The sequence below is a fragment of the Rhinatrema bivittatum genome, chromosome 13 (assembly GCF_901001135.1).
Source record: "Rhinatrema bivittatum chromosome 13, aRhiBiv1.1, whole genome shotgun sequence".
Taxonomy (NCBI): domain Eukaryota; kingdom Metazoa; phylum Chordata; class Amphibia; order Gymnophiona; family Rhinatrematidae; genus Rhinatrema; species Rhinatrema bivittatum.
In genome coordinates, this window is record NC_042627.1 from 35,465,410 (window position 1) to 35,490,197 (window position 24,788).

A 24,788-nucleotide genomic window follows, 5' to 3' on the forward strand; every position below is an offset into this window, starting at 1 on the left:
GGGCTCCTCCCGGGGGGGGGGGGGGCTTCAGCTTCCAAGGGTGAAGCCACCTAAGTCCCAGCGGTTGGGCTCCTACGGGCTCCTCCCAGGGGAGCACCAGCTTCCAGGGTGAAGAGCATCTACGTCCTGCCTGAACATCTGCCTCCCGGCCCGCTATTCATTAGAGATATTGACCATCTTTCCCAGTCTCCAGCAGGTCGGCCCAAGGGTCCACTAAGCAGAGACTCCCATAGCAGATTGCAAGGCCATGGACTCAGCGGATGCGCCTGTTCCCTTGGACATGCCGGGGTTGGCCCAGCAGCTGCAGTATTAACAACAATACCTCGAGGTCCTTACCGGTTCAGTAGGGGAGTTGTTGGCCTGGTTGGATGCCAGGGCCTCGTCTGCCCCAGAACCAGCACTCGAGGTCCAAGACTCGTCAGTGACCCAGCTGCCCGCAACCTCTCTTTACGCTGGGGATTTAAGGACCTGCTGTGGCTTTTTGAACCAATGTTTTATACAGTTCTCCCTGTTGCCCCGGCAGTTTCCCTCGGATGCGGTGAAAGTGGCATATATCCTGTCCCTGCTTGATGTGAAAGCCTTAATCTGGGCTTCTCCCCTCTGGGAAAACAATGATTCTTCGCTTAAGGACTTACAACAGTTCATCACGAACTTTCGCCAGGCCTTTGATGAGCCCGCCCGAGTAGCCACAGCTACGTCTGACCTGCTGCAACTTCGTCAGGTGGCTCGCTCCTTGGCAGATTATGCAATGGAGTTTCAGACTTTAGCCCAAGAAGTAGGTTGGCAAGATGGTAGTCTTAAGGCCATCTTCCTGGAAGGCCTCTCCGGACGCATAAAGGATGAAATTGCTGCTCGAGATCTGCCGGAGGACCTCAATGCCTTGATTGAGATGGCTGCCCGCATTGACCGCCACCTACAACAACGGGCCAAGGAGCAACGTTCCTCTCTCCATAGTCCGGCTCATGGGCCGAGACCTGTGCCCTCGCCCAAGATTTCTCATCCAGTCGCTCCCACCTGTGAACCTATACAGCTGGGACGGGCCACGCTTTCTGCTGAAGAAAGGCAACGTCGCCATTCGTTGAAATTGTGCTTGTATTGTGGCCAGAAGGGCCACTTCTTTGCATGCTGCCAGGAGTGTGCAGAAAACGCCAAAGCCTAGGTGGTCGGGAGCAGCTCCTCCTAGGCTGTGCTACAGCTCCTCAATGTACTGTCCCTGTTACCTTGGAATATCCCAGAGGCTCCTTTGAGACAATGGCTTTCCTGGATTCCGGAGCAGGAGGTAATTTCATCCTGCAGGACTTAGTCTCCCAGTTGCGAATCCCTACGCATAGACGGGAGGTCCCGTTATGAATTACCTCTATCCAGGGGACGCTTCTTCCAGGACCTGTCCAGATGTCCACAGCACCCATTACGGTCCGCACCGGGGCGATCCATTCGGAGGAGATAACCTTCCTAGTGTTGGAGAAGGCTGTCCACCCTGTGGTGCTAGGGTTGCCGTGGTTACAGAAACACTCGCCCACGATTCAGTGGGATACGCTACAGATTGTCAAATGGAGTCCTTTTTACCTAGCTAATTGTATGAAAGTGCCTAAGATTCCCGCACTTCCCTTGATGCACTCTGCCATGGGTCCTCCTGCACCTTATGAGGACTTTACGGATGTATTCTCCAAGACCAAGGCAGAGACCCTTCCGCAGCATCGTCCGTATGACTGTGCTATAGACTTGCTACCTGGTACTATTGCCCCCCCCCCCCCCGAGGAAGGGTTTATCTCTTATCCATACCTGAGACCCGGGCCATGTCTGAGTACATTGCGGAGAATCTGGCCAAGGGCTTTATCCGCCCGTCCAAGTCGCCTGCAGGGGCAGGTTTCTTTTTCGTCACCAAGAAAGACGGCTCACTGAGGCCGTGCATAGACTATCGAGGCCTAAATTCTATTACCAAGCGAGACCACTACCCGCTCCCGTTAATCCCGGAGCTCCTTGATCGCCTTCAAGGAGCGAAGATTTTCACAAATTTGGACTTGCGAGGAGCATACAATTTAGTCAGAATCCGTCCCGGAGATGAGTGGAAAACCGCATTTAATAACCGAGATGGTCATTACGAGTACCTCTTGATGCCTTTCGGCTTATGTAATGCCCCGGCGGTGTTCCAGCACCTGATGAATGAGGTGTTGCGGGACCTTCTGAACACCTGCGTAATTGCTTACCTCGACAATGTGTTAATCTACTCCCAGGATCTGTCGTCACACCGTCAGCATGTCCATCAAGTGCTCCAGATACTTAGGGGGCATGGTCTGTACGTGAAGCTGGAAAAATGTAGCTTTGAGAGGACGTCCCTGCTGTTCCTATGCTACATAGTGTCTGCAGCTGGCTTTCAAATGGATCCTGAGAAAATGGCGGCTATTAAGAATTGGCCCCAGCCAAGGGGCCTTAAAGTGTTGCAATGCTTCCTTGGCTTTTCCAATTTCTACCGTCACTTTATTCCCAATTACTCTCGTATTGTGGACCCGTTAACTGCCTTCACCTGAAAGGGGGCTAACGCGGTGGATTGGCCTGCTTCTGCCTGTCAAGCTTTTGAGGCCCTTAAAGAAGCCTTCTTGTTAGACACCTGCCTTCGCCATCCGGATCCCAGCCGGCCCTTCGTGGTGGAAGTTGATGCCTCCAATGTGGCCGTGGGGGCCGTACTGAGTCAGTACTCTGATTCTGGACAGCTGTTGCCCTGTTCATATTTCTCAAGGAAATTCTCCCTGGCAGAGAGCAACTACTATGTTGGTGACAGAGTTACTAGCCATGAAACTTGCCCTGGAGGAATGGAGACAGTGGTTGGAAGGAGCCAACCATCCAGTTACGATTTACACCGATCACAAGAACCTAGCATTCTTGAAGCAAGCCCAATGCCTGAATCCAAGACAAGCCCGGTGGTCGCTGTTTTTTGACTGGTTTGACTTTATGTTACGCTACCGACCCGGCTCGAAGAACGTTCGAGCTGACGCGCTCTCGTGCTCCTCTGAGCTCGAAGAGACTCCTGATACACCCCAATATATCTTGGACCCTGCGAAAGTAAGTCTGGCTGCAACCTTAGTGTCCTCCCAAGGGAAGACCTTCGTTCCACGTCGCTCCCGGAGAGCAGTTCTCGCTTGGGCCCATGACTCCCTCACTGGGGGCCATGCTGGTTGGAAAGGGACTTTAGACTTGTTAAACCATTTCTACTGCTGGCCAACAGTGAGACAGGACGTCCAAGCTTTTGTGGGCTCATGCCCTGTGGATCTCTACCCAGGAAGAGATCCGTAAAGCTGCCCTGTCTGCTAAGAAGTGGGCAGATAGGCATCGTCAGCCAGCACCCATCTTACTCCCAGGAGACCGTGTCTGGCTTAGCACCAGAAATCTACAGCTACGTATCCCATCTAGAAGACTAGCTCTGAAATTCTGTGGGCCTTTTCGAGTCGCCGAACGAGTGGGAGCAGTCTCATACCGTCTGCGCCTACCCTCCTCCATGCGTATACATGACGTGTTCCATGTGTCATTGCTGAAGCCTCTTGTGTTACCCAGGTACCACTCCCGGGCTCCTGAACCATCAGATCCTTCAGTAACGGATGAGGTCACATATCAAATGCGTGAAGTTTTGGATGTCCGGTTTCATCAACGCCGATGAGAATACTTGCTTGCCTGGGAAGTTTGCGGACCCGAGGATAACTCTTGGGAACTGGCCCGTAACATCCTCGACAAGGACTTATTACAGCAGTTCCATCTGGACCACCCAAGTAAACCCGGACCGGCTAAGAGGGGGCGTAAGAGGGGAGGTAATGTTGCAGTTCTGGCCGCGAGCAGCGCGGCCAGGCCCTTACCTCCAGGCTCCCGGATCTGCTCCTGCTTCCAGAGGCCTGGGTTGCGGCCTGCTTGGCGGCGTCCCCGCTGGGGCTGCACCGCTGTGAGGTCTCCCTTGGACGCCTGGCTCCTAGGCGCGCGCACGTGCCACTTGGGCGCTTTTCTAGGCTGTTTCCCACCAGTGGTGACTCCACCCAACTCCTGACATCAGACGCCGTGGCCTTCATAAGCCAGTTGTGGCCATCCAGTCTTTGCCTTGCAACGGGTTAGCCTCCCGGTTTCCTGTTGCACTGTGCCCCGGAGTGACTCGCTTTGCTTCGTCGCTCCGTTCCTGCTACAGTACCTGCTGGTTCCTGCCTGCCTGCTACAGTGCTTGCTTGGTTCCCACCTGCCTGCTACAGTACCTGGTTGGTTCCTGCTTGCCTGCTACAGTTCCTGCCTAGTTCCAGTACCCAAATCCTGCTACAGTTCCTGCCTGGTTCCAGTACCCGAGTCTTGCTACAGTTTCTGCCTTGTTCCAGTACCCGAATCCTGCTACAGTTCCTGCCTGGTTCCAGTACCCGAGTCTTGCTACAGTTCCTGCCTGGTTCCAGAACCCGAGCCCAGTTACAGTGTTGCTACTGTCATAGTCTGGTTCCAGTTACCTGTCCTGATCCACAACCTGCCTAAGTCCCAGCGGCCGGGCCCCTACGGGCTCCTCCCGGGGGGGATTCGGCTTCCAAGGGTGAAGCCACCTAAGTCCCAGTAGTTGGGCTCCTACGGGCTCCTCCCGGGGGAGTACCAGCTTCCAGGGTGAAGAGCATCTACGTCCTGCCTGAACATCTGCCTTCCGGCCTGCTATTCATTAGAGACATTGACCACCATTCCCAGTCTCTAGCAGGTCGGCCCAAGGGTCCACTAAACAGAGACTCCCATAACAGTGCCTGTTTTCTACACACTTTTATTGCATCGGCCCCATAGCAAAACCTTACCAAACCAAAGATGATTTCGATATAATTCCTTGATGGAGTGAATTCCCTACAGAAGAATTTTATTTTTACATGAAGGATCTTGTACCTGCGTATGTAGCCACTCATAAAACCATTTACAAAAACCTGGACGTGTTTTGGAAGTCAGCAACTACTGGTGCTCCACAGCTGGCAGACCCCAGGATTCATCATTCCGTGATGAGTACAGTGGAATGATGGCCCGCGGTTAAAAAGAAAAAAGAGGGAGCGGGGGCATCGCGGTGGTGCATTTTTGCCTTCTGCTATTGTGGGTGGACCGCACCCTTTCGCACCATTAGCACCACAGGAAAAGGTGTAGCTGTCCCAGCAGCACCGCTGGAAATAACCCTGCCCAAACCCCGCCCACATGCCTCCCCTTCCCCTAACTTGAATTGTACGTTATTGCAAGTGATAAGGCCGTAACTCGCATGATAAGGCCACATCGCGGTTTGACGAATGTCCCTGAGAGAGAGTATTAATTTCAATTCATAGAAGCCTTGATGACAGACATGTTTCAACCACACATTCCAGTGGGAACACTGAGAGGAGAGGATCACCTTGCTGGTGGCTGAAAGGAATCAGTAAGTTTTTGCTTGGGACATTGTCTTTTTTAAAAGTATTGGGGCAATGTTAACTATTTGGGAATATTATTTAGTGTGTTTGTGTTTGGGAATATTTTAGGGTGTTTGTGTGTTTGTGCCTTTAATAGTCAGAAAGGCAGTGAATAAACAAGTTAGACTGTTTGTATTTTTAAATAGTCAGTCAATAAGGTAGCAGTAGGTAGTGTGTTTATTTTTAAAAGTCTGCAGAACTGAGTGTTTGTATTTAATACTAACTGAGTGTTTGTATTGAAAAAAAACAAAACACAAAAAAACCCCCAACCCAAAAAGTAGCCAGAAGCTAGAAATAAGCTAGGAACAGTGTATACCTAAGTAAAAAAGTTGAATAATTCAGCTCAGTTACTCACCTTGGAAAGGTGTTGCTGTAGTGTGATTGGGTTTGAATAGGGACCAACATTTGTTAATCAAGAGAGCAGTGAGTCACTCAGGCTGACTGTTCGGAGAGAGGTATCTGCAACGGATACTAATGATGCATTAGAATTAGGGCATCCCGACAGTGAGGTTCCAATAATTAGAAAAATAGTCCAAGTGCCTGTAACTAAAAACTCACCTGAGCTAAAAAATTCTAACTTATCCCTATCAATTAAAAAGCAGAATGAAAATACAAACAAAAAACAAACTTTGAAATGTTTGTATGCTAATGCCAGAAGTCTAAGAAGTAAGATGGGAGAATTAGAATGTATAACAGTGAATGATGACATAGACTTAATTGGCATCTCAGAGATATGGTGGAAAGAGGATAACCAATGGGACAGTGCTATACCGGGGTAGAAATTATATCGCAATGACAGAGAGGAGCACTCGAAGGAGGTGTGGCGCTTTATGTCCGGGATGGCATAGAGTCCAACAGGATAAACATCCTGCATGAGACTAAATACAAAATTGAATCTTTATGGGTAGAAATTCCTTGTGTGTCGGGGAAGACTATAGTGCTAGCGGTATACTACCATCCACCTGGTCAAGATGGTGAGACGGACAGTGAAATGCTAAGAGAAATTAGGGAAGCTAACCAAATTGGTAGTGCAGTAATAATGGGAGACTTCAATTACCCCAATATTGACTGGGTAAATGTATCATCGGGACATGCTAGAGAGATAACATTCCTGGATGGAATAAATGATAGCTTTATGGAGCAATTGGTTCAGGAACCGACGAGAGAGGGAGCAATTTTAGATCTAATTCTCAGTGGAGCACAGGACTTGGTGAGAGAGGTAACGGTGGTGGGGCCGCTTGGCAATAGTGATCATAATAAGATCAAATTTGATTTAATGACTGGAAGAGGAACAGTGTGCAAATCCATGGCTCTCATGCTAAACTTTCAAAAGGGAAACTTTGATAAAATGAGAAAAATTGTTAGAAAAAAACTGAAAGGAGCAGCTACAAAAGTAAAAAATGTCCAAGAGGCGTGGTCATTGTTAAAAAAATACCATTCTAGAAGCACAGTCCAGATGTATTCCACACATTAAGAAAGGTGGAAAGAAGGCAAAACGATTACTGGCATGGTTAAAAGGGGAGGTGAAAGAAGCTATTTTAGCCAAAAGATCTTCATTCAAAAATTGGAAGAAGAATCCAACAGAAGAAAATAGGATAAAGCATAAATGTTGGCAAGTTAAATGTAAGACATTGATAAGACAGGCTAAGAGAGAATTTGAAAAGAAGTTGGCTGTAGAGGCAAAAACTCACAGTAAAAACTTTTTAAAATATATCCGAAGCAGAAAGCCTGTGAGGGAGTCAGTTGGACCGTTAGATGATCGAGGGGTTAAAGGGGCACTTAGAGAAGATAAGGTCATCGCGGAAAGATTAAATGATTTCTTTGCTTCGGTGTTTACTGAAGAGGATGTTGGGGAGGTACCCGTAATGGAGAAGGTTTTCAGGGGTAATGATTCAGATGGACTGAATCAAATCACGGTGAACCTAGAAGATGTGGTAGGCCTGATTGACAAACTGAAGAGTAGTAAATCACCTGGACTAGATGGTATACACCCCAGAGTTCTGAAGGAACTGAAAAATGAAATTTCAGACCTATTAGTAAAAATCTGTAACCTATCATTAAAATCATCCATTGTACCTGAAGACTGGAGGATAGCAAATGTAACCCCAATATTTAAAAAGGGCTCCAGGGGCGATCTGGAAAACTACAGACCGGTTAGCCTGACTTCAGTGCCAGGAAAAATAGTGGAAAGTGTTCTAAACATCAAAATCACAGAACATATAGAAAGACATGGTTTAATGGAACAAAGTCAGCATGGCTTTACCCAGGGCAAGTCTTGCCTCATAAATCTGCTTCACTTTTTTGAAGGAGTTAATAAACATGTGGATAAAGGTGAACTGGTAGATATAGTATACTTGGATTTTCTGAAGGCTTTTGACAAAGTTCCTCATGAGAGGCTTCTAGGAAAAGTAAAAAGTCATGGGATAGGTGACGATGTCCTTTCGTGGATTGCAAACTTGCTAAAAGACAGGAAACAGAGAGTAGGATTAAATGGGCAATTTTCTCAGTGGAAGGGAGTGGACAGTGGAGTGCCTCAGGGATCTGTATTGGGACCCTTACTTTTCAATATATTTATAAATGATCTGGAAAGAAATACGACAAGTGAGATAATCAAATTTGCAGATAACACAAAATTGTTCAGAGTAGTTAAATCACAAGCAGATTGTGATAAATTGCAGGAAGACCTTGTGAGACTGGAAAATTGGGCATCCAAATGGCAGATGAAATTTAATGTGGAGAAGTGCAAGGTGATGCATATAGGGAAAAATAACCCATGCTATAATTACACAATGTTGGGTTCCATATTAGGTGCTACAACCCAAGAAAGAGATCTAGATGTCATAGTGGATAGGGATGTGAATCGTGTGATCGATCGTCTTAACGATCGATTTTGGCTTGGGGGGGGGGGGGGAATCTGATCGTCTTAGTTTTTTAGTTTAAAAAATCGTTTTATCGGGGGAGGGCGGGAAAATCGGCACACCAAAACAACCCTAAAACCCACCCCGACCCTTTAAAATAAATCCTCCACCCTCCTGAACCCACCCAAAATGTTTTAAATTACCTGGGGTCCAGTGGAGGGGTCCCGGCGCGATCTCCCGCTCTCGGGCCACGGCTGCGTTAAGAGAAATGGTGCCGGTGGCCCTTTGCCCTTATCATATGACAGGGCAAAGGTAGTGCCGGCGCCATTTTGGTTCCTGTGACCTGACGTCATGAGTGCAGGAGATCGCTCCCAGACCCCCGCTGGACCCCAGGGACTTTTGGCCAACTTGGGGGGCCTTCTGACCCCCACAAGACTTGCCAAAAGTCCAGCGGGGGTCTGGGAGCGACCTTCTGCACTCGGGCCGTATTGCCAATATTCAAAATGGCGCCGGCGCTACCTTTGCCCTCACTATGTCGACATATGCCGATTTTCCCGCCCTCCCCTCTCCCCCGATTTACGATTTTTGACTATAAATCGGGGGAATTGTTATTGTATCGCGGCTCTAACGATTTTTGACGATTTAAAATATATCTGACGATTGTTTTAAATCGTCCAAAAACGATTCACATCCCTAATAGTGGATAACACATTGAAATCGTCGGTTCAGTGTGCTGCGGCAGTCAAAAAAGCAAACAGAATGTTGGGAATTATTAGAAAGGGAATGGTGAATAAAACAGAAAATGTCATAATGCCTCTGTATCGCTCTATGGTGAGACCGCACCTTGAATACTGTGTACAATTCTGGTTGCCGCATCTCAAAAAAGATATAATTGTGATGGAGAAGGTACAGAGAAGGGCTACCAAAATGATAAGGGGAATGGAACAGCTCCCCTATGAGGAAAGACTAAAGAGGTTAGGACTTTTCAGCTTGGAGAAGAGACGACTGAGGGGGGATATGATAGAGATGTTTAAAATCATGAGAGGTCTAGAATGGGTAGATGTGAATCGGTTATTTACTCTTTCGGATAGTAGAAAGACTAGGGGCACTCCATGAAGTTGGCATGGGGAACATTTAAAACTAATCGGAGAAAGTTCTTTTTTACTAAACGCACAATTAAACTCTGGAATTTGTTGCCAGAGGATGTGGTTAGTGCAGTTAGTATAGCTGTGTTTAAAAAAGGATTGGATAAGTTATTTATTTATTTTTCTATTCTGACATTCGATATTGTATATCACATTGGTTTACATATAACAGAATGTCTAAGGCTGGCCTTAATGACAAGATACAGTATAACATATTAAATTGAGAACCTAGTTAACTATATACAGCAGTTTAACTGATAGTATAATAAAATATCATGTTTGTTAACTTAACTTATTACAATATATTTAGGTTAAGGTTAATTTTGTACAAGGCTTAAATTCAAGTCCAAGTTCTTGGAGGAGAAGTCCATTACCTGCTATTAAATTCACTTAGAGAATAGCCACTGCCATTAGCAATGGTAACATGGAATAGACTTAGTTTTTGGGTACTTGCCAGTTTCTTATGGCCTGGATTGGCCACTGTTGGGAACAGGATGCTGGGCTTGATGGACCCTTGGTCTGACCCAGTATGGCATTTTCTTATGTTCTTATGTAACCCCTTTTTGTGTCTGTTACTATGTATCCAGTATACAGTATTTGTGTATATATTTCTGGGTAATTAACAGTTTGCATCCTGAAGGCATTTTTAGCATACAGAAGCTTGTATTTGGAAAGATGACAAGGACCAAGGATAGTTGCACTGTTTCAGTTCAAAACAAAAGTGACATTTCACAGTTAACTTTGTATCTTGTGTCTTAACTTGATTGTGGATTTTTGTACTTGGTACATTTTTTATTTATATGTAGTTTAAATATTGTTTAGAAACAATTAATGGTTTTCAATTTTAAAAATTGACCTTTTTTGTATAGTCAGATCTGTGAATCTTTATGTAAACTTGCTACAGAATTGTTGCAGAATTTTGAAAAATCTGCCCCAGGAAAACAAGAGATCTGCTTACATCAATAATTTGTACTTAAAATGGAAAAAGTGAGAGCCGGTTTAGCGTGAGTCCATACAAATGGCATGCAAAGGAGGCAATTAACTATTCAAGGGAAATGCAGAGAGCTGCGCTGGTAGGGAGAAAGGTTAGTGCAGGTTTTTTTACACCTGTGTCAGGGCAAGAGTTAACTTTAAATGTGTGTCAGAGATACATAAGCATGCCAACTCTGCTGCCTATCTGAGTGTATATACCTCAGAATATACCTCAAAGTATTAAGCCATGCATATTTACCTTTAGCCACACCAACGACATATGAGGGACCAATGGGCACTTTACCGTGTGGAAGGTGTGCTGTGTATCCTGATCTAAAAAAAACCCCCCCAAAAAGTGAAGTTACCTTTGGGATGGAGTTTTATTTCTAAACAACGTGCCACATGTACTTCATATTTTATTGTCTTTGATCACTTGTCCGTGTTCTTGGTTTGAAATGAAACTCTGCAACAGTTCTATTAGCGCCTTTAATTTAGTGTGTGTTTTTCCCAATGCTGTCTGTATTGGCGCACGTATTAGGTATCTCACGGGTTTTTTTGTTCATATCTCATTTGCATACTGTCCCTTTACTACATCCCACGGAGGCGCCAGCACGGTTCTTATTACATCTGCTCCTTAGAGTTTCATTTCCCTTTTTTCAAAATGAAGCTAATCCTAGCCTAAACCAATAAAAGATAGTGATCTGCTACACAATGTTTCATTGAAAAGCATTTTGGGAAACATTTGATTGAAAGGAGCTGTATAAAAATGGACTACAATTGTGTGGTAAGGTTATTCTCACTTAGGTTTGTGAGCCTAGCAAAATGTGATTTTGTTTTTTGAAGTCAAAAGCATTAGAGAAGGTAATTTTTTTCCTCTTCACTGCAAATGTTCACGAGAAGTGCACGTGAACTGCAGCTAAAATGGCAGTAGTTGGGTTAGTATTTTGTACATCATATATCACAGTGAACGCTTACAGAGAATATAGCATTACACGCATGAGGGCATCTGTTAGGTAGAGTTTGAGTATGCAATAAGTGATCATGAAACTTCACAGCTTTTTTTTTTATTATTAACATAACACATAGAGAGCGACATTGTGTACTTTTAGGATCTCTGAGATGTCTGACAATTGTATTCATGATGATGAAAGTATGTCGTCATGAAATGGGCTGTATTCCTACAATATTAAAATGTATGGGCTGACGCTGAAAAGCAAATGATTCGCAATTCACTGCCAGTTTTGAGGCCCTGAGGAGACTGTCACTGGAGTTTAGATGGATTTGGTTGTACATGAACTCCTGATTAATAGCATGATTATTCAGGACCATACATGCAAAGGTTTATTGAGAACTTCCTTGTGTCTGACAAAATGGATTGGTTAACTGCCTCCTTGCACTTTCACACTCCCAGATCAGCAAGCAATGGATCACTACCTGTACCATCACCAAAATCTGCTCATCTAAACACAGTGCGTGAAAGAGCACTCTCCATTGCTGGTCCATTGCTATGGAATACACTGCCCCAAATTTTAGGCTCAAACAAGACACAAAAGCTTTTAAGAAAGCACTTAAAACATGGCTTTTCCAGCAAGGCTTTCCTTAGTCTTAAAACCTTTTAAAACTCTACTTTATCTTGTGTTAATTTTAGTGCCTATAATTTTAAGAAGTGTTACATTTATTTTATTGTATTACATTTATTTCATTTTTATTGACTATTTTAAATGTTTTTTAAAAAGGCATTTTAATCAAACTGTACACCGATGTGATATCTATTGTGTAGCTGATTGTGGATGTTTTTGTGGATTATGGTGAGGGACTTGTGTAAGATTCTGTAATTTATTGGAAGCCAATGCAGGTTCTGGAGGATGGGAGTGATGTGCGCTCCGCGGTTGGTGTTAGTTAAGATTCTAGCCACCACGTTCTGGAGCATCTGTAGAGGTTTGGTGGTGGAGATGGAGAGACCAAGGAGGAAAGCGTTGCAGTAGTCAATCTTGGCAAAGAGCGTGGTTTGGAGGACTGTCCTAAAGTCATGGAAATGAAGGAGGAGTTTGAGCCTTTTCAGAACTTGTAGTTTATAAAAACAGTCCTTGTTTGTGTTGTTAATGGATTTCTTTAGATTCAGACGGTTGTCCAGGATTACTCCAAGGTCTCTTACTTGCGTGATCTGGGTGTTGAGGGGAGTCTGATAGGTAGGTCTGTGTGGTCGGAGGAGATGAGAAGGTGTTCAGTCTTGGCAGCATTGAGGACCAGGTTCAGGCTGGTGAGCAGGCGGTTAATGGATTGGAGGCAGTTTTTCCAGTAAATGAGTGTTTTTGAGAGGGATTCTGTTATGGGGATCAGAATCTGTACGTCGTCTGCGTAGAGATAATGTATTAATTTTAGGTTTTTAAGCAACTGGCAGAGGGGAAGGAGGTAAATATTGAAGAGGGTAGGTGACAGGGAGGAGCCTTGGGGTATGCCTAATGATGAATTGATGTTGGGAGATTCTTCTGACTTTGAAGCTTCTGTTGCTGAGGAAGGAGTTGAACCATCTGTGGACCGATCCTGATAAGCCGATGTCTGAGAGACGATTTAGAAGGATGGCGTGGTTCACAGTGTCGAACACAGCAGAGATGTCTAGAAGAACTAGTAGGAATGAGTGCCCTTTGTCTAGGCCCATGATGATGTGATCTGAGAGGGAGATAAGGAGGGTTTCCATGCTGAATGGTTTACGGAAGCCATATTGGGATGGATAGAGGATTTTTTGTTCTTCCAGGTAATCTGAAAGTTGTGTATTGATCAATTTCTCCGTGAGTATAGCAAGAAAAGGGAGATTAGAGATAGGGTGGAAATTGGAGAGTTCTCTTGTGTCCAGGTTAGGTTTCTTCAGAAGGGGTTTGAGGGAGGCCGTTTTTAGCCTGTCTGGGTAGATTCCTTGAGATAAGGAGCAGTTTATGATGTTGGCTAAAGGTTTGGAGATGGAGTCAGGAATGAGTAGCAGTAGTTTTGTTGGAATGTGGTCTGACGGGTGGCTGGATGGTTTCAACCTCTTGAGTAGGGACTCGATCTCCAGGGAGATTGTGGGCTCGAAGGTGTTGAGGTTGGCTCCAGGGTGAGTGGGGGTGTTGGAATTTAGGGGGGGAGGAGTTGTGTTGGTGGGGAGGAGTGCTAGTGTGTTTGTGATTTTTTTCTGAAAGAAGAGTGCTAGCTCATTTGCTTTGGATTGAGCCTGGTCGTCTGGGATAGCCAGGGTGGAGGATTTTGTGAGTTGGGAAATGAAGGAGAACAGGGCCCTGGCATCAAATTGGAGGTCATGGATTCTGCTAGCGTAGAAGTCTTTTTTTGTCCATTGGATGGAGCTCTTGTAGAGGTGGAGGATGCGTTTATAGTCAGACAGTGTAGTAGTGCTGGGGGCCTTACGCCATTTGCCTTCCTTGTGTCTGAGGTCTTGCTTCATCTGCTTAAGTTCATGGGTTGTTTCCTTTTATTTATTTATTTATTTATTTATTTATTTAAGCAACTTTATATACCGACTTTCAAATACATGTCAAGCCGGTTTACAATTGTCGAATTTGCAGTAGCAAATTCAAAATAACAATATTTCATATATAAACTTATCTAGATTTACATTCTTTCAATAATTTCATAAAATTAACAATAAAACAGTTTTAACAACTAATATATTTAAAATAATTCTAAAATTAATAATCCCATGAGCTCATGAGCCTCTATTACCTAAAAAAAAAAAAGAAGTTACCCCAACTCCCAAATCCCTATTCCTCAAACCAACTTAATGGTTGAGCCTCACTTCATCCACTCACATAACCTGAAAAGTCAGTTAACTTAATTAAATGCCTGCTGAAATAGCCAGGTCTTTATCTGTTTCTTAAAACTACCAAGGTTATCCTCTAGGCGAATCTCAACTGGAAGAGAGTTCCATAACTTAGGACCAGCCAGGGATAGAGACCTCTCTCTGACTGATCCCAAGCGCACCAATTTAGGGGATGGAATGGTTAGTAAAGCTTGGCCCATTGATCTCAAGTTACGAACTGGTACATGTAAACGTAAAGAGGCATTCAGCCATTCAGAATTAGAACCATAGATGGCTTTATGGATAAGTGTAAGACACTTATACTGAACACGATACTGTACCGGGAGCCAATGAAGCTTCATCAACACAGGCGAGATGTGATCGCATCTATTTGAATTGGCCACCAATCGAGCCGCAGAATTCTGCAATAATTGCAGTGGGCGAATAGTAGATAAGGGAACTCCAAGGAACAATGCATTGCAGTAGTCTATCTTCGGTAATATCAAAGCCTGCAATACGATTCTAAAATCGTTAGTAAGTAACAAAGGCTTCAATTTTCTTAAGACTCTTAATTTATAAAAGCCATCTTTTATAATAGCTTTTATTGAAGCTTTCATATTTAATTCAGAATCCAGCATGAGACCCAAATCTCTAACTTCGTAAAGAATCTTATAGGTCGAGGGAAGAGAGGTAATGTCTACTTTTATTTTTTCAGTAACCTTATTGGAAATAAACAGAATTTCTGTTTTAGAGTTATTTAAAGCTAAAGACATGTGAGTCAGCAGTTGTTTTATTGACTTAAAGTAGATCTCCCAAAGTTTTAACGTATCCTCCAAAGAATCTTTTATGGGAATCAAAATCTGGATATCATCAGCAAACAGATAAAAAATAAGACCCAATCCTGCTAAGAATCTACATAAAGGAGCCATGTAGACATTAAATAAGGTTGGAGAGAGCGAGGAACCCTGAGGGACTCCCGTATGAAGATCCACTACTTCAGATTTTGTTGTTCCTAACTGAACTACATACGATCTGTTGGTCAAAAAAGATTTAAACCAAGCCAAAATATTATCGGCAAGACCCACCTCCTGAAGTCTTAGAACAAGTGCTTCATGACTAACGGTGTCAAATGCCGCCGATATATCCAACAAAATCAGTAAGTAGGAGGTATTTTGGTCAAAACCTCTTTGAATGGTATCACACAGTGAAATCAAAAGGGTCTCAGTATTATGAGCCTTCCTAAAACCATATTGTACTGGAAATAGGATTTGATGTTCTTCCAAATAATCCATTAGCTGTCGGTTCACCACTTTCTCAAGAAGTTTGGCCAAAAAAGGAAGTATTGAAATTGGTCGATAATTGGCCAAAATTTCAGGATCTAAATGAGCTTTTTTCAAAATGGGTTTCACAACAGCATTTTTAAGACTATCTGGGAATATACCTTCTTCCAGAGATAAATTTACTATATCTGCCAGTGGCTTTGCAATAATATCTTGCACTAGCTTGAGATATTTGATGGGCATCTTGTCTAAGGGGTGTTTAGCTGGTTTCATTTTTTTTATTAAATTAACAATTTCTAAAGAAGAAACTGACTCAAATGCTAACCAACTAGCTGATGGATTACTTGGCAAAATAATCTTGAGTGGATCTTGGGTATTTACTAGGGATGTGCAGAGCAAAATTTTATGTTCATATTTTTTATGTCCGAAAGGGGGTCCCACTTGCGGCCAATATGGACATAAAAAAAATCCAATGAGTTGGGTATATGTACATATGTGCAAAAAAAAAAATTAAACCCCCTCACCCTCCTTAATCCCCCCCCCAGACTTACCACAACTCCCTGGTGATGGAGCGAGGAGTGAGGACGTCATTTCTGCAATCCTTGGCGAGAAGCATGTGACGTCGGTGGCACGTCGAGTGATGCGGCGTCACGTGATTCCCGGCTCGTTCGCGCCGGACGGCTCGTTCGGCCCAAAAAGAACTTTTGGCCAGCTTGGGGGGGCCTCCTGACCCCCCCAAGCTGGCCAAAAGTTCTTTTTGGGCTGAACGAGCCGTCCGGCGCGAACGAGCCGGGAATCACGTGGCGCCGCGTCACTCAGACGCGACGTCACGTGATTACCGGCAAGTTCGCGCCGGACGGCTCGTTCGGCCCAAAAAGAACTTTTGGCCAGCTTGGGGGGGCCTCCTGAGCCGGGAATCACGTGACGCCGGCGTCACTCGACGTGCCGCCGACGTCACGCTTCTCGCCAAGGATTGCAGAAATGGCGTCCTCACTCCTCGCTCCATCACCAGGGAGTTGTGGTAAGTCGGGGGGGGGGGGATTAAGGAGGGTGAGGGGGTTTATATTTTTATTTTGGCTCAACAATCGCGATTTCCCACATATCGAACATATCTATGTTCGATATGTGGGAAATCCGATCGTTTATGTCGAATCAATTTTTTAAGTAAAAAAAAAATATGAGTTGCGTTTTACTAATGCGGTCAATCCGAATGCACACCCCTAGTATTTACCTCTTTTAAAACTGTTAGAATTTTCTCTTTAAAAAAGAGTGCAAATTCATTACTCTAAGATTGTTAGACCCAAAGGAGGATGTTTTTTTTAACTGAGTAAGCTCAGATACCTAAGAAAATAGCATCCTCGGATTGAATTGAAATCTATGAATTTTATCTGAATAAAAATTACGTTTAGAGATGTTAATGGCTTCTCTATATTCGTGTAGAGCTAATTTGTAGTTACCTAACGAGATATCATTTCGATGTTTCTGCCAAATCCGTTCTAGTTTTCTTAACCTTTTCTTATTCTCTTTTAGTTGGGAAGAAAACCAAGGAGCTTTGTCTTTAGCATATAAAGGAATCAATTTTTTGCTAGATGGGCATAAAGTATTAGCTAGTTCCAACATAGCATCCTCCCAAGATGTCACTGCATTACAAACATTAGATCTGTCGATAGATAGCAGTGCTTGGGGAAAACTAGCAATAAGCTCATCACTAGAACAAGTTTTATTTATCTCAATTTCAATCTTATCCTTACCTAAAATTTTATGCTGCGGTGATTTAAGAAGTAGTCAGACCATGGTACTGGTAGACTCTTAGGGGCAGAATTGATTTCCCAAGCTTCATTAACAAACACCAAATCCAAAGTATGACCTGCTCTCTGTGTAGGAGAATTTACCAGTTGAACAAAACCCATTGCATCCAAAGTGTTCAAAAACGTTTCACAACTGGCTGATTGTGGAAGCACATCCACATGTAAATTAAAATCCCCCATAATAATGGTGGGAATATTAGAATCTATTGTGGATGAAAATAATTCAATAAGAGGAGAGCAATTATGTTCCAAGAGCCCGGGAGGTGTATAAACAAGAAAAATATGTAGCAAGCTTGATTTAAATGAGCTAACCTCATAGCGTGCTGCAACATTCGTTTTTTGTTGAATCAAATGCAATTTTTTATGGGATAACAATAATAACCCTCCTCCTTTTTTCTCTAACCTAGGACAGGAAAAGGCATCGTAAATATCCAAAGGTAACTGATTGATTAACACTGAATCTGTGAGCCTCAGCCACGTCTCGGTAATACCACAAATATCCGGTCTAGATTCCTTGAGGTGGTCGCAAATAACAGGAATCTTTTTACCAATAGCTTGAACATTAACTAAGGATAAGGATAACATTGCAAGAGTAAATAAATTAGACTTAGGGATAACCTGAACTTGTGTAAGGAACCGATATATAGGCTTATATCGTTTTAACGAAGGACGATCATCCATTCTATTATAGGTAATCAATGAAGGGTTAACGTGACCCATCCTTCTAACTAAAAGGTTACTATACCAATTACATATATCTACCAACTTACTGCTTCTGGATTACCTCTGGGTCTAACGAAGGGGCTAACAAAGGGGCAAGCCCCTTTGTCTCGCTCCTTCGTCGCGCGGCGCCTCTGGCGTTACCGCACGCTTTTTCAAGCAGAGTCGCCCCTCGATGACGTAGGACAGAGGGGGCAGGACCAGACAAGCTGGCCGGCAGGGAAGCGTGGGATAGCTTAACTCAGCAAAGATGACAACAGCTTACAGAGGGCAAATCGAGACCTGCTCCGGCAGGTAAAACAATTAAAAGTCCAAAAGAGTTCTCGCTCCTCTAGCGTCACCGCGCGCTTTTTCAAGCAGAGTCGCCCCTCGATGACGTAGGACAGAGGGGGCAGGACCAGACAAGCTGGCTGGCAGGGAAGCGCGGGATAGCTTAACTCAGCAAAGATGACAACAGCTTACAGAGGGCAAATCGAGACCTGCTCCGGCAGGTAAAACAATTAAAAGTCCAAAAGAGTTCTCGCTCCTCTAGCGTCACCGCGCGCTTTTTCAAGCAGAGTCGTCCCTCGATGACGTAGGACAGAGGGGGCAGGACCAGACAAGCTGGCCGGCAGGGAAGCGCGGGATAGCTTAACTCAGCAAAGTTAAGCTATCGGGTTGATTATTTTGACCGCTGAGGGGCATAGTTTATTAGCTATTGATTCTGTGATATTGTGCCAGGATAGAAGGGCTGAGTTGGAGTTGGATATACCCAAGTTGGTGAGTTCTTTGGATAGGTATTCACTGAGCAAGTCGGATGCGCATGATTTCCTGAAGTGGATGGTAGAGTGGGGCTGAGGGAGATTTGGACTTCCTTTAGTTGTGAGGGTGGAGGATATCAGTGAGTAGTCAGACCAGGGGACTGGGGTGCAGTCTGGAGCGGTAGAGTATGATAGGCTGGAGTTTATGAAGATGAGGTCAAGCATATGTCCCGCTTTATGGGTAGGTCTGTCGATGATTTGTTCAAAGCCCATGGCCTTGAGTGTGGTGAAGAAGGCTTCACAATTGGGAGAGGGTGGTGAGGCGTCAACGTGGAAGTTAAAGTCCCCTAGAATCATAGCTGTGGATTCCATGTTGATGTGTTTGGCTATGGCTTCTATGAGGGGGGAGGCATCGGTGTCTAGTAGTCCTGGCGGGGCATATACTAGTAGAATTTGAAGCTGATTAGATTTGTATAGACCTAGTTCGAGTTTGGTGGAGGTCTTGACTGGTTGTGGGATGAGTCTGAGCTCTTTTTTTGGTGGCTAAAAGAAGGCCGCCTCCTTTTTTATTTTTGTCTGGGAATTGAGAAAATGTCATATAGGTGTATAGGTAATTGATTTATCAGGGCTATATCTGTGCTTTTGAGCCAGGTTTCCGTGATGGCACAGATGTCTGGCTTTGAGTCCAGGAGATAGTCATTAAGGATGTGAATTTTCTTTGTCAGTGATTGTGCATTGAAGAGGGTTAGGGAGAATATCGTGAGCCCTAATAACTGCGTGAGGAGGGAGGTCATGATTGGAATGAGAGATCTAGATGTATGGCTCGGGAGTTGTAGTGACTTTGTGTGAGAATAGTGACGATGATATAGGATAGGGATAGGGTAGGTTAGCATCGTGCTTCTCAAGGTGCGTAGTTGGAGAAGTTTGTTTGGAGAGGGTCCTTTCCAGGTCCTTTCCAGGGGGTCCGTTCCAGGTGCTGGTCTGTTGCAGGTGTTGGAAGGCTGCTGGAGTTCCGGGGATGCTTTGTTTTATGCCTGTGCTTATGCTTATGTTTGATGTGATGGGAATAGAGGATCAGCCTAACGAAGGTCTGTGAGCTAGGGGGAGGAGTGGCTGATATCTAGTTGAGTATAGCTCCTGAAGAGGGAGCTATAGGTTCAGAATTGGGCGGTGAGGGTCCTAGCCGGCGTGTTGGCATGGTTTGCATGAAGGGGCGCACAAAGGGGCAGGCTCCTTTGTCGCACTCCTTAGGCGCGCGACGCCTGCCGCCATCAGGCCCTTTAAATGGGCTCTGTCGGCACGCTGGGTGACGTCAGATACATCGGGCGGGCTTACCGTGCTTAAGTTTTTTCTGTGCCTGTTCGGGGCTCGTTCGGGGCTCCGGGGCAGGTAGGAGGCGTGGGCTTCCCGCCTAGTTTGCGGCCGCGGTCTTGTCTGCCTCTCCTGCCTCCCCTGACCCCAATGGGTCGGTGCCGACCACGCGGGGAGGTGGAGGGCCGGCCAAGAAATGGCTGCTCTGCCGCCGTCGGGCCCTTTAAATGGGCTCTGTCAGCGCACTGGGTGACGCCAGATACGTCGGGCGGGCTTACCGTGCTTAAGTTTTTTTTTAGTGCCTGTTCTCAATAAAAAATTCTTAAAAATTATAAAAACAAACAAAATAAACCCAATTACCCGCTTCACTGCTAAACCCTTTCACTCAAGTATTAGGGAACAGAAAAGCCTTTAAAAGTTTCCAGAATTTTTTACACACTTAAAACTGGGTTTACACATGTAAATGCACTTTATAGTTGTAAATGGGCTTTTGAAAATTGCTGCAGTATATGCCATTTATTTATTTTATTTCCAACAATTTTTATTACACATATACAAGAGGCCCTTTCTAAAGCAGATTACAAGCAAAGAGTAGATTTGTTCCATGTTCTATGTTCTCTCTACCTAGCTTGATTGAACAAATCTATTCTTCTTTCACCTTTCATCACTCCAAATTTTCTTTCTTTCTTTCTTTCTTTCTTTATTTTTCTATACCGAAGTTTAGCTAGAGACCTTCACTCCGGTTTACATTTGAAACAATGAGTTACATGTGTAGAAACCACTGGAAAATATAACGGTAACTGGCAGAACCGGGAATTACATAAAATGAGATAACAGGGAACACAGTATGTGCGAGATAACGAGGTATAGTTATATATAATAATAACATATAATAATAACTAGATATAACAGTATAACGTCACTGATGGTAACTGTGCTGTTCATAAGAATGACTGTGCATGTAAAACTGCCCCCCAAACCCAACTCACCCCACAAACATCACCCCGAGTTCATAATTCTCCCTCTTACAGTGGTATAAAAAGTTCAGATATAAATGAGCCTCCACAAAGGCTCTCTCCCTCCCTCTCCCTTCTCCATTCCCAAACCACAATTTGTGATAAAAACATTTTCGGCCAGTAACGCACAGCTAATGCAGGCACAATGCACAGGAAAAAGGTGTAGTTATTTCCTGTATTACTCTATCGCACGCCACGCTAACTGACCCTCATTTCCATTTACAAATGAAAAATTTGCATATGCAATTTGTGATGTGGTATTTATCGTATGCGTTACGGCGTTATCAGATAGGGAGCAAAAGCAGCAGCAGCAGCATTCTGACCCTGGGGTCAGATAGGAATCTAGCACATAGACATTGGGCAAGCAATGGCAGCAGCAATAAAATCTTTCCATGGCTAGATCGGGGGCCCAAGAGCCTGGAGTAGGAAAAAGGAAGCTGTGGAACAGATTTTGGCTACTTAACTAGAACCCTTCCCAAGCACAGTCTGGTTGCAAAGCAGTCCATTTTTCCAAAATCTTCCCGATAGTTGATGAATTTATTTATTTATTTTATTTATTTATTATTTTTATTATACCGAGTTTCATGATAGGAATCACATCAACCCGGTTTACAATTAACAATGTGAGTAAAGGCAGAGCGTAACATAGTAAAAACATTTCTCAATTTAACATCAAATATAGTATGAACTTAACAAATATAATAACAACAATTTGAAATTGGGTAAAGGTTAGACATCCCTAACTGTGATACTGAAGTAACTTTCATAATGGGACAAACCACTGCTTCCTTTAAGGGCCCCAGAACTATACCTTCAGTTAAAGATTTGTTAACAGTCTGGAGGATAACATCATACATTTCCATCGACAATTCACTGAGAATCCAAAATGGCACTGGATCCATTGGAGAGCATATTGTTTTCAGTTCGTTAATAATCCTCCCCACATCCTCATCTTTCATCAGCCTAAACTCTGACCACTCACTCACACCTAACTCGCCTATACTTTCCTCTATAACCTGAGCAGCAACTTGAATTAATATGATCTTCTGTTCAAAGTAATCTACCAAAACATTACAGTCTACCTCCTGCATAATAATTAAATTTAGGTTTCCCTGACATAGACTTAACCATCATAAACAATTCTTGCGGTTGATTAATTGATTTATTAGTCTTCTCAGAATAAAAACTCCTTCCTTACCTTGAGGAAATAAATTCTCAACCAGATCTGTTCAGGGAGGGGGAGTGGGGGGAGAAGAAGGATACGCAAGGAAGTTAGCTGGAGGGATAAAAGTTCAAATTGGGGAAGCCTGGGGGCTCAGAATCCTAGAACCCTACAGTACCTGAATGTAATCTGCTTTGAAGTGCCTGAAAAGAAGGATATAAATCAAATAAATAGGAGGAAGTGAGTGTGGGTGAGTTACACCCTGATGGTGTGCGATCAGGTGTCTGTCTGCCTTAAAGGGAATAGTAGTTCAGCATTAATTCTATAATAAACATTCCAACAGTAAGAAAACCAAGAGGGAAAAGCCAAATAAGTTGCTTATTCCTTGCTATGTCCACATGAAATAAGGAAAACAAAACTAAAGATGCAGCTTTAACCCATCAAATTGGAAAGTTTGCCAAAATAATTCTGCGCAGAGCCAATTCTCTGTTGAACAGAGCTGAATATCCTCTGAATTGATTCAGATTGATTTTTTTTTCAGCAATATGAGAATAAATGCCATGAGCTAAATATATGCAGATACTCAGCTAATTACACTACTTAGAAAATTTGCAGAACTGAGGCTTTATGTACTAACCTTGGAGAAAATGTTTGATAATCAGATTGCATATTAGATGTTTCATAATTCAGCACTGTTTGTTCAGTTGAACACACCTAATTACAAGTGTTTGTGCAGGAAAGGCAGCATAGTCTTGTGGGGAGAGCAGCAAATTGTGTTTTGAGTCGGGAGAGCTTATGAGCTTTGTCTAGTCTGATTTGATATCCCATGGACTCTCCATGTAAATTATTGTTTTTTTAAATGTACGGTATATTCCGCCTTTTGTGACACATCAAAATATTACATTCAGGTACAATTTCTGAATCTAGCCCTAAAGGGATTTCAGTCTAATAGGGAGATTTATCAAACCATGATATTTTATTGCAGAAGGGGCATCCTCACGATACTACACTCCTCACTGAGAAGATATAACAGCAGTATCCTTGCGTTATTTTTTTCTCTCGAAAACAAACCCTGTGAGGAAAAATAATGCGTCAGGGCCCTAGAAAAACGCACAATAGTGCCCACTTCACACCAGGCGGCCATTATTTTCAAGTGCTCCAGACCCCACAAGTTGTTTCAAGTTGTATTTTTCCATGATTGGGGAAGGAGAATTTTTTCTACCCTCTCCTTCTCCCCGCACTGGAGACCTTTCCTCCTGGGAGGCCAGTTGCTGTCTTTTGAAGAGGAATCATCAAGGAAGAAACATCAGGAGACCCCCCAACCCCGAGACACAGGACACTGTAAGGTGAAGTTCAGGATTCAACGTGGACCTCAGGTAATGTGGGAAGGGGGTCTGGTCTGCCACTTTGGGATAGTCATCTTTCCTTACCATGGAGGATGCCCCTGCTCCAAGCACCTGCCTGGAGGGACATTTCCACAGAATTGAGAGAGCATTCAAATCCTATCTCATGTAAATGTGGGAACACTGGAAGTATCTGGACACATTGTTTTGCATCTATTGATTCTTTTACAAGGGATTGCAGTGAGTCAGAGCCATAGCATGCCTATGGCCAATATGGCCATGGCCATAAGCGCTGCTACCAAAAGGCACCATAGCGTCGCCATCATGTGGGGCCTCAGTAAGTGAAAAGCAGTGTGGTCCACCGGCCACGCTGATGATTCTGGCAGAGCATGCTGCTTTTCCACTCATAGGCGTCAGAACTGGGGGCTGCCAACAACGGGAGAAGCCTCATTGGTGGCAGTGGGATGGCGCATGATTTCATGAACGCCACTGCAATTCCCTCACTCACCCTCCCTGCTCCTGAAGAATGGAAGAATTGGGCCTTGCAGCAGGGGCTGCTTCTTCCTGCTTGGCTGTTGGCACCTGATGACATCATTCAGGCACCAGCAGCTGGGAGGGAGGAAGCAGCTCGCGCTGCAAGTCCTGATCCTTCCATTCTTCAGGAGCAGGGAGGGTGAAGAGGGGATTGTGGTAGCACCGTGGGGGTGAGCAGTGTTAAAGAAATCATGCACTGGCCAGCTACAGTGAGTGAAGGTATTGTGTGGGAGGGGGGTGACAAAACTTCTGGGCAGTGTAGGGGGCTGGGAGGGGAAAAAAGGCTGGGGAGCAAGACTGCTGGGAAGGGGAGGTCTGGGAGAGGAGAAGGGGCTGTGGAGTAAGACTTCTGGGGAGTGGGATTTCTGGGATGGAAGGGGGTCTGGAGAGCAAGACTTTGGGGAGTGAGGGATCTGGAAGGGGAGAGGGGGCTGGAGAGTAAGACTCCTGGGGAGTGGGGTGTCTGAGAGAAGAGAAGGGAGCAAACCTGCTGGGGTTTGGGGGTCTGAAAGGGGAGAGGGGGTTGGGACCAAGTGTGCTAGGGAGTGTGGTGTGGGGGGAAGGGGAGCAAAACAGTGTGGGGGGGAGAGAGAGAGAGAAAGCATGTGTGTGGGAGACTGACCCCACTTCCTCTCTGACAATTTTAGGGCTTCTAGAAATCAAAAGTTCTAGATATGGATAAAAGG

General features: G+C 44.4%; 1 protein-coding gene across 3 annotated transcripts in view; it reads left to right on the plus strand.

Moving 5' to 3' along the window:
* APBA2 (amyloid beta precursor protein binding family A member 2) overlaps window positions 1–24,788 on the plus strand; it is a 422,528-nt gene that overhangs the window by 71,895 nt on the left and 325,845 nt on the right. The gene's annotated exons all lie outside the window — the stretch shown is intronic.